This window comes from Choloepus didactylus, chromosome 4 (assembly GCF_015220235.1).
Source record: "Choloepus didactylus isolate mChoDid1 chromosome 4, mChoDid1.pri, whole genome shotgun sequence".
Lineage (NCBI taxonomy): Eukaryota > Metazoa > Chordata > Mammalia > Pilosa > Megalonychidae > Choloepus > Choloepus didactylus.
This window is the reverse complement of record NC_051310.1, coordinates 81313366-81330279: the sequence shown is the minus strand read 5'-3', so window position 1 is coordinate 81330279 and position 16914 is coordinate 81313366. Positions and strand designations below refer to the sequence as shown.

At 46.1% G+C, this 16914-nt stretch overlaps 1 non-coding gene across 1 annotated transcript; it reads left to right on the top strand.

Annotated features, from left to right (window-relative positions):
- The first annotated feature begins 9544 nt into the window (after positions 1–9544).
- Positions 9545–9719, top strand: LOC119533725. Its single transcript, XR_005216834.1, has one exon.
- The last annotated feature ends 7195 nt before the right edge of the window (positions 9720–16914 follow it).

Genomic DNA, 16914 nt, shown 5'->3' with positions numbered 1-16914 from the left:
GCAGAGCTTCCTAATGTTTAAACACACAACGTAGACACGGGAATTTCTAAAGCTTGAATTAGTGCGTCCCACCTGGTGGAGCCATTAAAGCGTGAAGTAGGAAAATGGACGGCCCTTTAAAAAGTCTTTTGATCTGAAAGACTCCAGCGTCCCCTTTTGAAACTATCACAGTTACACGTTATCGTGTCACCCCTTTCTCACTTGCAAACTGCTGACCCCAGAGCCCGGGACCGAGCGCAACTATCACGGAAGTGCACCGCGCAGGCGCAGGGCCCAGAGCCCCTCGGCGGGTGCAGCACAGTAGACATTAGACTCGGGAGAACAGCGCTGTCAAGCCATGCCCTTCTCCTGAGCTGCACCGTAACTTGCTCTCTCACAGTGCAGATTCAGGGGCAAAAATGCACTCCTTGAAAGAAGGCAGAGTGGGGAGAGTACAGCCCCCTGAAAATTTGTCATCCTGCCACTTTTTCTGCGCCAGGGGGCGGGGCCCTGGGGCTCCTGGGAGTGGGCCTTTGGGTCAAGGCTGGGCTGCCTTCAGGGGCTTTTCCTCCTCTCCCCACCAAACAGAGCCCCTCAAGAAAGGCTTCTGTGGTCGGCGGCCTCTGCCCTCTTCTCCAGGGCTCGCCACCCTCTCTGGACCCCAGCGCGGAAGCCATTGCCCCTCTCTGCCCGAGCAAGGCACCTGTGGGTCCTTTGAAGAAAAGTTGGAATTCAGAGGCTCCGAGTCTCTGTTCTCTGATGCCCGAGCAGCGTCCCAGCTTCCAGGCCACATGGGGCTGTTAAGAGCATAATTATTGTAAGAAGTGTTATCCTGATGCATTTCGCTGGAAAATACCAGTACAAATTACCTCGAGTTTTGCAAGTGCTGCTGGCATGAGAGAGAGAAAATTCTTTGCCTCTTTTTTTTCTCTTTTTAGCTAACGGCCAAAAAGAAAGCAATATGCGCCCACTTTTTAAAGTTGCTCATTTGTGATGTAAATTTCTTGCCATACATGGCTTTTTTTTTTTTCCTGATGACTCTTTTGCTTGCTCTATAGTAATACATTTTTGTTTAAAACTTTCTAACCTTTCTAACTTCTAGGTGCCTTTCTCATAGTCATTCTGCATCTGGGAGAAATAATTTCTCTTAGGGTCAAGTGTCCTTTCATCTCTTGCCTATAGTGTTTTCCTCATAGCCCCATGGCCCTGTTCTACTCTGTGCAGTAGCCTGTTATTTTCAAGGGGTCTCCCCCACCAACCTGCGAGGCCCTTGGGGAAGGAGCTTTCTCCCAGTCTCTTCTGGGTTCTCAGCACAGAGAACAAGGCCTGACACCTAGAAAGGGCTCAAGAGCAGCCAAATGAACAAATGAGCAAGCGAGGGGGGCTTGGGTTCCCTTGTTTGAACCTGACAATGCAGTCAAAGCAGTGTTGCTAAAAAGCAGTTCCAACCATAAAAGTCGCTTTTCACATTCAAAGAAGCAAGGTGAGAGTATTGCCCCAGGGACAATGGGGCCGGTGGGGGTGGGGGGGGAGTGCTACCCAGAGGGTATAAATCCAAGCCCATCACAGCCTTGTAGCTGCTACAAGCCCAGGGTTCCCTCCTCTCTCCTCTGAATCCATCACCTGAACCCCCGATGCCAGGCCGTAATCTCTGCATGGCCAGGGCAGAGCCATGCAGACTCTGGGGGAGTCAGGACAAGTGCTGAGCCCCAAGCTACAGTCTAAAAGCCACAGGGTGGAGGGGAAATATAACCGGGACCTGGGAATTCAGCAGATGAAGGTTCAAATCCCAAGCCTGCCGCTTACTGGAAGTGAGGGCTCAGGACAAGTTACTGAACTTCTCTGTACTTTGCCTTCCTCGTCTATAAAATGGATTAATGATGCAGGACCTACCTTTCAAAATTTTTCTAAGGGCTGAGTATACTGTCACACTGGACCAGCATGTCTCCTTTTCCATCTCAGGAGAGGCTCCTGGGATGAGCTTTTTTTTTCTTTAATGCAATTTTATTGAAATATATTCACAAACCATACAATCATCCAAGGTGTAAAAAAATTATTCACAGGATCATAATATAGTTATGCATTCATCACCACAATCAATTTTTGAACAATATCATTACTCCAAAAAATAAAAATAAAAGTAAAAAAAGAACACGCAAAACATCCCATACCCCACCTCCCCCCTATTATTCATTTACTTTTCGACCCCGATTTTCTACTCATTTTTCCATACACTGGGTAAAGGGAGTATGAGCCATAAGGTTTTCACAATCACCTGGTCACACCATATAAGCTACATAGTTATATGATTGTCTTCATGAATCAAGGATACTGGATTGTAGTTCAACAGTTTCAGTATTTCCTTCAAGCTATTCTAATAAACTAAAAACTAAAAAGGGATATCTATATAATATATGAGTTACCTCCAGAATGACCTCTCAACTCCATTTGAAATCTCTCAGCCACTGAAATTTTATTTTGCTCCATTTCTCTTCCCCCTTTTGGTCCAGAAATCTTTCTCGATCCCACAATGCCAGGGCCAGGCTCATCCCTGGGATGAGCTTTGAAGGAAGAGTGTAAGGACATGAGGTGAACTTGGAAAGAACGTTCGTTCGAGGGCCTCAAGAACATTCAGTTCTACCCTAGTGCTGAATACAGTGAACGTGGGTCAGTGGGTGACCCTCCTCCCAGCTCACAGTCCAGAGGGGAAGACAGCACAGGGGGCATGGACACAGTACAGCGAGGGAGCAAAGGATGACAAGCCATCGCAGGGCTCATGGGGTTCACTGGAATCACCCAAGTGAATGATTGTCCAACTAGTCACACAGCCAACAGTCGAGTTATATCCCCCCTACAGCTGTGAAGCCAGTCTATTCATTTTGGTCATCATCATGATCAACACTAAACACTCAACTAAATCTGTGTAAGAATCTGGGTAAGCAGTGAGAAACCACTCACAGCCACTAGGATGGCTGTTATTTAAAGAGAAAATAACAAGTGTGGAAGAGGATGTGGAGATATGCAGACCCTCATCCATTAGTGGTGGGAATGTAAAATGGTGCAGCTGTGGAAAGCAGTCTTGTGGTTCCTCAGAAAAGGTAAGCATAGAATTACCATTGACTCAGCGATTCCACTCTTAAGTATATAGCCCTCAAAATTGACAGCAGGGACTCTAACAGATATTTGTACACCAATGTTTATAGCAGTATTATTCGCAATAGTCAAAAGATGAATGGATAAGCAAAATATGGTATATATAGGCGGTGGAATATTATTGAGCCCTAAAAAGGAATGGAGTTCTGATACATACCACAGTGTGGATGAACCATGAAAACATCATGCTAAATGAAATAGGCCAGACAAAAAAGGACAGATACAATGGTATTTCACATAAATGAAATACCTAGAATAAGCAAATTCATAGAGAAAGAAAGTAGGTTACAGAATCTGCTGGGAGAGAATGGGGAGTTATTGCTTAATGGGTACAGAGTTTCTGTTTGGGGTGATGAAAGAGTTTTAGTAACTTAAGGGGGTAATGGTAGCACACCACTGTAGAAGTAATTAAAGTCACTGAATGGCACACTTAAACATGGTTAAAATGGCAATTTTTCGGTTATATAAATTCACAATCAATCTAAATTGGAAAAAGGAAAAAAAAAAAAAAAAAAGAATCTGTGTAAGGATCAAGATCCTTAAAACTGCCCATAGTTTTTATCCCCTAATTTTACTTCTATGGGTTTACATCTTGAGAAAATAATCACGAATTTACTCAGAGATGTATGTACGAAACTGCTGTTCCTCTCAGTTTGTTTATAAAATGAACCAACAATGCCTGGAAACAGCATAAATATTTGAGGTTAAGAGACTGATGTTAAAAAGATTCTGGTATACATCCACTATGCAGTCATCAAAATTTTACTCATAATAATTGTATATATATAGTTACATGAAAAAAAAGACTACAAAGCAGCATATAGAATATGTCCCAGACTGGTGTATGTGAGATACACACACACACACACACACACACACACATACACACATTTTTGGAGAAAAACTAATAGCCATGTTTTCTCTCAGAGACAGTAGAGCTTCATGGTTAAAAATGCATGAGGCAAATGGCCAGGACTGAATTTTGGCTCCACCACTTCTGAGGATGTGACACTGGAGAAGTGGTTTGTTCCCTGTGCCTCAGTTTCCCCATATTAAGCAAGGGGCTGTTAGTTGTTCCTTCTTCATAGGGTGTTTGGTTAATGCGCTAACCATGCAAGGGTTCTAGACTGAACATGGCACCTCATAAGCACTTGTTTACAATGGACATTAATTATTAGTAGTGGGGCTGGGGTCACTGGTCATTTTAATTTTCTATTTTATTCTTCCTGATATTTTCCACATGAAAGCGTACGACTTTTATAATCACAGAGAGGAAATCACTTTTAATCCATTTCAGTCAACAAGATGAATTCAATGAAGATATTAGTTGGAACTACTTTGCAATAATTGACACAACATCTGCTCTATCTAAAACTCAATCAAATAAAATACAGTCAACTCTCGATTCTCCACAAGGTATGTTCCTTTATCTGCGGCTAATCTTGCTTTCCTGTTTTTACTGGCCTCATTAAGCACTGGATATAACATCATATGTTACAGCTCTATCTAGTGTCTGTTTACTTTCTCTCCCACAGCCAACAGCTCAGCAAGAGCCTTGTAAACCAATTCTCTTAATGATTTATCCAGCCAGGGAAGGTGTGAACCCATGATAGTCAGAGAGGGGATGCTGAATGTGATGCTGTGTGCCTAGTGTGGGCACCCCTGGACACCCCAACCCTCTCTGTCGGAGCCACCCAGGACCCACCTGGCCATACACAGCAGTGATCACAGGACCATTCTTTTACTCAGAGCTGTACAAAGTAAATACATTATTTCTGGGGACCGACTAACCCCACAATCTGTAATGAAAGACCATGCTTTTTATAATATATGAACGTAAGCATGACAATGCACAATATTCAGTGAGTTTCTGACACCAGCTCTCCATCCCTTTCTAGTAAATACACAGAGTACCTCCTCTGCGTGCAGACCTGGATTTGGAGGTTGCTTTCCCTTTCAGAGCCCATGTGACTGGATTTCCGGTGTCTGTATCATCCAAAGTCAACATTCACCTCACCTCAAGGAGACTTTTGCCAGAGGCTCTGCTCCCCTCCCTCCCCAGATGTAAGAGGCCAGTCCTGTGTCTTGATTGGCTGAGTTCTCTCGGGCAACCAGCATGGCATTGTCCCATGTGCTGTCGGGGTGACAGAAGCAGCTTAAGCGTCTGAATTTTGGAAGCACCACATTCTCCTCGGAGCCCCTGGGTAGCGCAGTGGCTTTCCCCATACACCTCCCTCTACCTGCAGCAATCTAGCTGGATTCACTACCCTCCCAGACTTCTGGGCTACAGCAGCTACTCCTGGTAAGCAACAGGAAGCAGAAAAAAAAAAATCCTAAGAAAAGCTATGGACTCTGGAGACAGATAAAAGTCATTGGAAATTTGATTCTTGGGTTTGATAATTGGCCCTTTGCATTAAAGTGGTTGTTTTAACCAGGGAAAATTACTCAATGCCAGTTTTCTCAATTGAGTACGGTAATGATTCCAGTGACTTTGGTACTGCTTGAAATAACACACGTGAAAGCTCAGTGCCTGGCCCAACACAGACATTCCATAGAAATGCGGTTTGCTTCTCATTTGCTTTTAGTCAGCGCTCCACCATGATGTTTCATTGTTCCATTTGAAAGTCTATTTTTAGGAATTATTTGGCTGCAAGTAACAGACAATCTAACAGTGACTTAAATAAGGGTTTATGTTTCCTCCATAATAAAATGTGTGTAGATACGTGGCTGCTGGGGTTGGCTTATCACGTTTGTGTCAGTATCTTTTCTTCTCTCCCTCATGGTTGTAAGATAGCTGCCTGAAATCCAGACATCACATCTGCATTCCAGGCAAGAAGAGGGAAATGGGTGATGATCTTCCATATCTATCTCTTTTAGTAGGGGAAAAAAAAAAGTTTTCCAAGAAACACCTATCAGTGGACTTCTGATTATATTATATTAACTAGCTCTGTGTCACATGGTCACCCATTGCATTAAGAGAGACCAGGGTTTTACACTTTGGATGATTGTATGTTATGTGAATATATTTCAATTTTTTTAATTTACCAAAAAAAGAGATACTGGGAAATCACATACTTATTTCATGTCTTCACTCTCTGTTGTAGAAGATGGTCAAGGAGAAGACAGCTAGGAACAGCTGCCATACCAGGCAACCTACAAGATCTGCCCAAAGGGTTGGAAATTTTCAGATTATAAATACCCACAGGTAAATGCCAAGTCAAACAAAAATAAACACATAAATAATAAATATACGTCAAAGCCAAACATGTATGGATTACCTTCTACCATGTGGGGCTCTGTCTTCCCTTGATTTATACCCAAAGTCTTGCAGCCTGCCTGCACTTTAGAATCACCTGGAGAGCTTACAGGTCCCAGAGCCCAGGACCCCACCTCAGACCAATAAAGCCCTCTGGGGGTTGGGACCAGAGAGCTCCTCTGGCAACTGTGACACACAGAGAAGATTCAGGACCACTAATTCCATGAACCAGGTTAGGTGTCCATGGAGAGTGCAAGTGTGAACAACTAGAGGCTGCAAGAGGTAACTTGGGCCACAAGGAATCCTCCTGGGAGAGGAGCCTGTAAATGAACAGTCCAAAGGGCATAACAGGCATTCTAACCTACATAAGGTCACCCATCTCCCAGAACCTCATACTGACTCTTGGTATGTACAATACACTGCATTGCTATTTTGTACTTTTGGTAATCTGGTAAACTAAGCCCAGAAAGGTGCAGAAACCTCCCCAAAATGAGCTGGAGCACCAACAGGGGCTCCAAATGGCAGGTGCCCTCCACCTTCCTACCTGGCCCCTTTGTCACACATACTGCAGCCTGTCCCCTGGGCCGAGAGCTGGGCTGGAGCCCCAGGCAGCATGCACCACCTGCAGCTTCAGGCGCCCACTCTGCACCCTGGCAGGAGGATTGGGGGACTTTCCTGCAGAAACCGCCTACATTCCCAGCTTTCTCATCCTCCTTCAGAGGCAGCTCGAGTTTCCCTACTGCCAGGAAGCTCTCCTCCCAGTTTCTAGCTGGGGTTTCGGTGAACAGAGGGAGGCTCTGCTGGCAGAGAGCACAGCACTAATTCTGACATTCAGGCAGCTCCAAACACTTACGGTTTATGTAAAGCCACAAAGCCAGCATGACACGATCTAATTACCAGGCGAATGAGTTAAAAAACAGATGCAAGGTTTACAGAAATGTCTGGGAGTGCCTAGCGAACGGCCACAATTGATGGAGATTGTGCAAAGACGAGCTGCGGGCAAGGGCTGGCTTGGGCACAGTTCCCAACCAAAAAGTATCGTCACAGTTGCTCACATCCCCCCACCCCAGCTGTCTTAAGTGAAAGGAGTTGGGAAATAGTCTACAGGCAGTTATTTAATAGTCTTGTACACGTGAACCGCAATTATTAACAGAAGCACCACCCACAGTCTCCACAAGAATGTGTTCATGGTTAATCAATTCGACTGATCACTGTTTACAAAGTAAAAAAAAAAAAAAAAAACTTAAAAGCCCTGCTTTCCAAATAGCTCCTCCCTAAATGATGTTTGTGCAGGCTGCTACAAAGCAGGAGACCAATTAGGGCTTTTAATTTAAATCCAAGCTGGGGAATGCAAGCGTGCATGTTATTGCAAACACTGGGGGAGAGAAGGGACAAGACGGGATCCCCCAAGGGATGGGGCTAAAGCTGACTCCTGCCTCCCAACGCAGACCTTCATTTCTCCAACCGGGAAGGTACTGCGCCCAGGTCAGACGAGGACATCCAGAAGGAAACCGGCTGACCATATAGATTATGGGAATGTTTGTGCGCGTCAGTGCTGTTAAATTGATCGGCTCCATTCAGCACCTTGCGCACCGAGATTGGAAATCGATGGGTGGCAGACGGGCTTAGGTGCCGAGATAAGTGACCATAGCTATTTTTGTTATCTCCTTACACGGAATAATGATCTCAACGGCCTTGAGTGCTCTAAATCTAACAAAACACACATCGCAAATCCAACACATGCCTGAGTAGGACGGAGGGATCAGCCCGATTATGCGGCTACGCCACTGGGGGGCCTCCGAGCTCAATCCGCAGACGGTTCCGGCTTGCCCACTGCAAAGGTCTTTCTAAACGTGGCCCACACCGGGATGGGAGAAAGCAGATCCAGAAGGAGCACATCAGCGCCACTTGGTCTGCTCCAGCTCTCGGTCTGCAAAACCTGGGGACTTAGCTGAGAAACAGGGAAATGGCCCCTCCTTTACAGGTGAGATGGCCGATATCAAGGCACCTAAAATGTGTGATGGCACTGAGCCTGCCCCACCAGGAAAGAACGCCATTGCATTTCTATGCATTGCGTGTCCCTTCTGCAAAATTCTCACCTGCGTCCCAGGAAGCTACGGTAGAAAGTCACAAGCTCCCACTATACTATAAGTCTTTCATGCCTGTCCTGCTTGGAAACCAACTCCACTATGGCTGAACGAGGAGACCTCCAAGGCCCGGACCTCAAAGACAAGTCAATAAAATGAAGCACAGAATCTTTACCTGCAATTTTATATGAAATTTCTGCAAGGACAGATATCTAAAGCCTCAGGAATCCAAATCAGAAATAACATCATTTCCTCTGAAAGGGCTCAAATTGAAGGAAAATGCAATCTTCGGGGGAGGCCTATGGAAGGATTTTAATTTCTGATTAATTTTGAGGTTCAGATCACCAACCAACCTTGATCACATCAGATACAAATAATACTAGTCCATAGGACAGCTGTCCTTGACACTGCTCCCTAAGGACTAAAACATAAAGCTTTCCTTTATTCTGTGGTCTCTCTCACGGCTTGTGATGGTGTTTTTTTTTGTTTTTGGTTGGTTTTTTGTTTGTTTATTTTGCTACTTAATGCCTTCTGAAGCATCTCCAAAAAAACAGGAAAGAGACACTCTGAAAACATTTGCCAATCATCTCCACATGGTTTGCCTATGGTCTTTCCCATCTATATCCAGTGTTGTATGAAATCTGTCTCTACCTCAGTCTCATATTAAGAATTACAAACCAAGTTATGGCCATTTTGATACCCAAGTGGCAGGTGGTTTTCTCCACCTGGAAAATGAACATCCAAAAAAGCTGGAGAGGGAGAATATGAGCATTCTTGGTTGCTGAACCTGAAATGCAACCGCATCAGCTGTGAGGTTTGGGGGCTCAGGTCAAAATATACAAATCACAACATCCACCTTTCGGCAGGAAGGAGGGAAACTTTTACTAGGAGCGGGGCTACATCAAAGCCACCGTAATTAGGTACAAATTCGGCTCATGGTTCAGCAATTTATACAGATTAGCTGCGCTGACCCTCTGGAGCCCCAGGGTGCTTGCCACCCATATGCAGTCCTAGGGTGCCCTCTAGTGTTCAAAGGGAAGCATTACTGTTTTCTTTCAGGTTAACTTTTCTGCACTTAATACTGACAGTACTGACAGAGCTATCCATATCCTATATTTGTGTTGAAGGCTTACGATGTGTTGTGCTAGCTGGGTTTAAGAAGTGCAATATTAAAACAAAAGCCATGAGTCTTTTAGGCCCAGTATGTAAAGATACACTCTGAGGTACAACTCAAAGACACAACTGGAAAAAATAAATGAACATCTTTCATCTAACCTTACTACGCAATGTGTGAGCCGTGGCTCGCCTTTGGGGGTGGGGGGAGTAAATTAAAAAGTCCCTAGCAAATCTGCGTAATGTAATAAGGTGTAGGCATGACCTGTTTGTTCAGTATTTAAATCACCTCTAGTTAGAGAATGTTCTAAACCTTCTGTCATGGAAATTCTCAAAGGGTTTGCAGAGTTAAGAGGTCTAATTTGTGGTTTTTTTTCTTTTCATTATGTGTTGAGGCTGTGTGAAATTGTTTTTTTAAATTATGTGGGCCTTATGGTACTCTCTGGTCTACAGGCAATTACAGACCTTACTATTCCACGTTTAAAGAGAGTCAGCACAGCTTTGACCCAAACTGAGCCTAAAGATGTTGGGTTGTTTTCTAAATGCTTCTCAATCATTGAAAATAAAAATTAAATATTTGGAAACCACAGTAGAAACTCCTTGGGACCAAAGCCAGGTCGGTGGTGGTTACTCATTCTTGGTGTTTGGGGCTCAGCTTTTACAGGACTTGTTGTTGAGAGAGCAGGGGACAAGAGTGTTTTCCACCACCAGTCGTGCTGGCTAGGGCAGGCTACATAATTTGCAAGGCCCAGGTCAAAATGAAAAGGCACGGGGCAGGGAGGGTGCTTTCTTTCTGCATTTGAAGAAAGTTCTGGTTGGAACAGAAGTGCATGTAACAAATTACTGTCAGTGGTAAATGGAGGAACCATGTCTCAAAACCCTTCATCCCAGTCCCTAAAGCTGCTCCTAGGGGCTGAAACATAAAGCTTCCCTTTCTTCTGTGCGCTCTGGTGTGGCTTCTCATAGTGGTTTGGAGGTTTGGGGGATTTTTGCCTTCTAAGTAAAGAAAAATTAAAATGTTAAATTATTAGCATGGATTTTACCACTCATCTTTACAGTGGGCAATGTTGCCTTAAAATGCAAATATAAGAACATTTGGCCGAAAGGTGGAGTCACTGAAATTATAGAATTCATATTTCGTAGTACCTACATACATATGCATTTTCTTTTTCCTATCAGAACTGAGGGCTGAATGCAGAGACTCTAAAATCATATAATTGCCCTGATCCCTCCGGTGTCATATCCAGGCATCCATTTGTGATGTAAGACTTAAAATTAAGGGTCAATGTGACATGCTGCCTTGACATCTGGTAAATCAGGGAGGGTGTCAAATGCCTAAAAGCAGGTTCCCTCCCTCTCAGTTCCCATGGGTGAGGTCCCCACATCAAACAACCCTCCTTAGCAAACAGGCCAGGGGCCTGCAGCTCCCCACCAGCCTGCAGAATTATTCAAATGAGCCAGTCACACCCTCCCATGGAAACCAGGAGCACCCCATCCTCTAGATACTTCAGAGCCCACCTCCCACAGCCCCTGGTTGTTCACTGTCCCCAAGTGCACTCCCTGGGGGACACTGCATTGCACGCAGTATCTTCCTCTGCCTGGGTTGTGGATGCAGGTGATTAATATAAACTGCTGTTGATCTCAGCTGCCCATACAGGATGTCTGTGTCCAACCAGCCCATAACCCGGGGGCAGCAATCCCTCCCTCACCAACTATGAGAACAGTTGGCGATCAAAACCCTCCTGGAAATGCTGCCCAAAACTAACTCAGCTGTTTGCATTCCACTTCTGATGTGCACGCGTTTCCTCTTACACGCTCTACTTTTGCTACTTGATGAGTAAGGAAGGACTGAAAGGAAAAACGCGTTCCCTTTCCTTCTGGGTCATAATTTTCAACCTAAGAGTTGATTAAGGGTCTGACTCCAACGTTATAAAATCATATGAAAGGGCAGGTTCCTTGGCCATTGGTTGTTCCTAGAATGCTTTAGCCTTCTTCTGCATTTGAAGCACGTTCTGGATGGAACACCAAGTGTGGCCTCCCGGGGCTGGCAGCACCCCCACGTAGACATGGAAGTAACAGGCTTACCAGCACCCAGGGACCTCCTCCGTGTCGTGGTTCTGCCAGAATGCTGTGCCCAGGGGCAGCGAGGAATGGCAGCAGGCGGACACATCCTGTGCATGTGCGTCCTCTGGAGGATCCACTGTTTCATTGGACTTCACCTACAAAGCACAAGTTCACAGATGAAATTATTAAGAATTTCAAGATGGCAAGAGCAGAGCGTTAGACCAAGCACACCATGACGGGGGGCAGAGGAAGCCAGTGCCTTGGCGGCCATCGCCACAGGGGCACCCAATCCCAGTGGGCAGTGCGGCTGGGGAGGTTCCACCGAGGCCAGCTTGTCTGGGAGGAATAGCTTGCCTGATACTGGTTTCACAGGGCCCCTCCCAGCCCTTCCCCCCCCCCCCATCAAAAGCCTTTCCTCGGTGGATCTTCCCAACATCTGTGAGGCAGGACGAGGCTGGCAAGCAGGATGGGTGAGCAGGGCTCTGTGCCCTCTGACCTCAGCTCCCTCACTCAATCCATTGCTGTCGTTCTGGCCAATTTTCCATTCCTTGCACTGGGCATGCTCCTACTACAGGGCTTCGCAATGGCTGTTCCCTCCCCTGAGATGCTTTTCCCTCCACACGGCTCACTCCTTCAAGCCTGGCTCAAATGCCACCCTCTCAGTGAGATGGGCCTCAGGTCAAACTGTTTAAAATGTCAGCTCCTTGCCCCTCACCCCCACCCACTCTCTATCCCTTTCCTCTTTTTCTTTTCTTGCCATAGTGCTCATCACCTCCTAACACACTGTATGATTTACTTAGTATGTGTTTCTTTAACACCTGGCTCCATCCACCAGCCTGTAGGCTCCCTAAGGGCAGGGCCATTGCCTGTTATGTCAACTGCCTGGAACAAATCCTGGCCCATAGGAGGCACTCAGGAAGCGTTTGTTGAGTGAATAAGCAAATAAATGAAATGCATGTAACAAACGACTTGTCAGTGGTAAATAGAGGAACCACATCTCCTAACTCTTCATCCCCGCCCCTGGCACTGCTCTTTGGCCTGCCAGAATATTCTGAACTAGAACAGAAAAGGTGGGAGCTCAGCCCCAGGGAACAACGACCCTTCCTTCCGGAGCCATTTTGCTTCACGGATTCATATCAGCATGGATGGTGTTCCAGTTTGCTAATGCTGCCATTATGCAAAATACCAGAAATGGAATGGCTTTTATAAAGGGGGTTTATTTGGTTACAAAGTTATAGTCCTAAGGCCATAAAGTGTCCAAACAAAGGCATCAACTATAGGGTAATGTGCCGGTTTGAATGTATTGTGTCCCCCAAATGCCATTATCTTTGTAGTTTTGTGGGGCAGAAGTTTCGGTGCTGGTTAGATTTGCTTGGACTGTGCCCCACCCAGCTGTGGGAGATGATTCTGATGAGATGTTCCCATGGAGGCGTGGCCCCCGCCCATTCAGGGTGGGCCTTGATCAGTGGAGCTATATAAATGAGCTGACTCAGAGAGAGGGACTCAATGAGTGCAGTTGTGAGTGGCGTTTTGCGGAGGAGCAAGCTTGCTGGAGAGGAACGTCCTGGGAGAAAGCTGTTTTGAGGCCAGAGCTTTGGAGTGGATGCTGGCTGCCTTCCTAGCTAGCAGAGGTTTTCCGGAGGCCATTGGCCATCCTCCGGTGAAGGTACCTGATTGCTGGGGTGTTACCTTGGACGCTTTGTGGCCTTAAGACTGTAACTGTGTAGCTAAATAAACCCCCGTTTTATAAAAGCCTATCCATCTCTGGTGTTTTGCATTCTGCAGCATTAGCAAACTAGGACAGGTACCTTCACTGAAGAATACTGGTGGCATCCAGAAAACCTGTTAGCTGGGAAGGCACGTGGCTGGTGTCTGCTCCAGAGTTCTGGTTTCAAAATGGCTTTCTCCCAGGACATTTCTCTCTAGGCATCTGGGGGTTTTCTCTTAGTTTCTCCCAGGCAAACTCTGGAGTAGCAAAAATCTACTTTCAGTGGCCATCTCCAAAATGTCTCTCTCAGCTGCTCTCCAAAATGTCACTCTTGGCTGCTCTGAGCTCCTTCTGTCTGTGAACACTTTTATAGGACTCCAGTGACTTAATGAGACCCACCCTGAGTGGGCAGGGCCATACCTCCATGGAAATTATCCAGTCAAAGGTCTCACCCACAGTTGATTAAGTCACAACTCCATGGAAACAACAGGTTCCAACTTAGTCAACACTAATATGTCTGCCCCACAAGATTGCATTAAAGAACATGGCATTTTGGGGGACATAATACATCCAAACTGGCACCTATGGTAACACCCGCTCTATCCAAGCCATTCTCTGCTGTCCAAAAGCCACCTAGTGATGAGAAGTTAGTCTTGGGTATCAGAAAGCATTGTTGTGAAGCCTGCTACTTGCTGCCAACAACTTCCCTCACTGAACTTCCCATTTTCCTGCTTATAAAATGGGAATGCTGCATCGCAAAAGGGAGGTGTTAATTCTGAGACCAAGTGCAGAATATATGCTCACCCTCCATGCTCCATTGGTGATAACACCCTGTCTCCCAGCCTTCGGAGGTCCATCATAATGGAGAAGGGACACCTCACCCACAGCACGTCAGCCTGGGCCAAGTGCAGTCAGGTTCTCTACCATAGAGGAAATTAAAAGGTCCGTGTGGCCCAGAAGGTGAGCTCCATTTGACTTATATAGTATGGTTCTATTTGAAATCAATCAACTACATTTTAAAAAGAAAAGGTTTTGCATAAAAATGCAACTTTCCAGGGTGTCCTGGAAAACCAGCCCCTATGGTAACACGGGTCTGTGTTTGTCCACACAGCAATAGTGGGAGCTGGGTGCAGGCTGCCCCCTGAGAAGGATCTGCACATTGAGCTTCACCTTCCCCTCCTCCTGGGGCATGTACACACAGCCCTGTGGGCTCCCTGGGATCCTTGCATTTGCCGATCCCCACTCTATACCTTTCCAACGCAGCAGCCGTCCTGTCTCAGCATGAATCCCTCCTGCTCCAGAGCCTGCACCCCACCCCAACCCCAGAGGTCGCCAGACTGCTAGAAAGCAATTAGAGTCACACACACACACACACACACACACACACACACACACACACACACACACCCGCCTGCCCCCCTACCTCACCCCATCCCACATCTGTTCCTAAATCAGTCAACCTGGGCCATAATAACGTCACAGTTGATTCCAATTGAAGAGAAGGGGCAGGGAGCCCCAAAGTGCTGGGTGCCTCCAGGAATACCAGAGAACTTGAGAGAGGGAAAAACAAAGAGATGTGGGGGCTCTGAAGCTGCCCACTTCACCTGCACAGGCCCTGCTTACTTTCGGGGTACCACTGACTGTCAGGGGCTCTGAAGAGGGAGGGTGAGGGCCCTTTCTGAATTTGCAGATCCCATCCCTCTCCTCCATGCACTCCCCCTTTGCTGACTTCAGACCCTGCCACGGCACCAATGGCTCCCGGTGGACCCCCTGCATCTGCTCTCCCTGCTCACCGTGCACAGGGAGAAGAGAGACCCCTGTACAATGGGGCACCCCCAGGGCCCGCTGACCCTCCCCAGGAGTGACCCCACCCCTGCTGGCTCCACTCCACAGATAACTGCCTTCCCTGGGCCTCTCTCAGCAGTGTTTACTCGGAACATGGTTCTCCCACTCCCAACCAGGTAGCCCTGGCTCCCCCACAAGAATTAAGGAAGGTGCAGTTCTATCCGAACGTCTATCCAAGGAATTTCCCTCATTCTCCCCAGGCTTCTGTTGTCTGTTCACAGTTTCCTGCTGTTCCCTCTGTGAGCCATCTGTCTGTATCCTTCCTCCATCTAGGCTACCCCATCCCACTCCACCTAATCCCAACTCACTCCCCCAAGCTTTGTCTGGGTCAGAGAGAGCGAGCAAGAGAGCGAGCGAGAGAGCGAGGGGGAGAGAGAGAGAGAGAGTGTGTGTGTGTTTACAGGAAGGATTTCAGAAGGAAACTTCTATTCAAACACAGTTTCTCTCAGCTCTCCCTGCCACTGGCACCTTCTCTCTTTAAAAAAAAAAAAACCCAAACAGTCCCACTCTGAGATATGAGATTTTTCAGCCATACTTTCCTGGGCAGGCAGCAGGAGCTGGAAATCAGCTTCCCATAGGTCCAGAGGCAAACACCGAAGAGAGGTGAGTCGGGACTATACCTCTTCACCTAAATAAGTCCTGATTTCAGATATTCTGACCTGTTTCCCACGTAAGGTCTCTAAGACCCCAAAGACCATATGTCCATCTTATGGGATCAGGAAATAAAGCTCACTTTAGATTTTAGTGAATCGTTTCCTCTCCCCGTGCTTCTTACTTGAAGAGTGAAGTTGCAAACACAGAGTCAAATCACAAAGATTTGCGTACTGTGAAAATGTTTAAAATGTTACAAAAATAAAAGACATTAACCAGCTCTCTGCTTCATGTTAAAATATTTAAAAATAAGGAGGGGGTGGGGAACAACCCGTCTCCGTCCTGTAAGTTAACGATGCTGGTGAAGGCACCACCGTTATTCTCTCTATGAATACATTTGCATAAATATTATTGCTTGGGCCTTGTTAATCACAACAGCAGAAACCTGCCCTCGCCCCACCTAAAAAAAACAGAAAGGTACAAAAAAAGAAAAAATATGCCCTAGCCAGTTCCATTGGGGCATTCCCATTAATTCTATCTAGAGAGCAGAATTGTATCAAATTATACTTGCTGTTTTGTCTACTGCTTTTTTACCCTCAGCATTTGACTCCAAAGATTTTCCCACATAAACAAATAACCTTCCCAACGTGATTATTAACGAGTCCTCTGGTTTACCATAGTTTTCTTAAGCAATCCCCTTTAGTTGGACATTTGAATGGTTTCTCTTTATTTTTGCCTCTCCCTGTATCACAGTATTACAACATGAAAAAGAATATCCTTAAAAATATCAATTTTTCAAACTCTGATTCACTCCTAACTACTTACTAGATTTCCAGAAATTGCATTAATGGTTCAAAAGTTATTAAAATTTTGGAAACACCTTCTGTTTTTTTCCCTAGGTCATCTAGGAAGCGCAGGCCTGCCCTTAAAATCTGGGTGAGAAAACAGAGCCCAGGTGGGCTTTACCAAGTGGACCCCTCATTACTGACCCTGAAGGACCCAGCCAAGTTCTTCTGGTACTGCCAGGGCCAGGGGCCAAACCACTGCTGAGATCATTTCCTGCACGGAGCTGCACCACTGACTCGGAAATTTTCAAAACAAAACTGCAGGCACAAGTG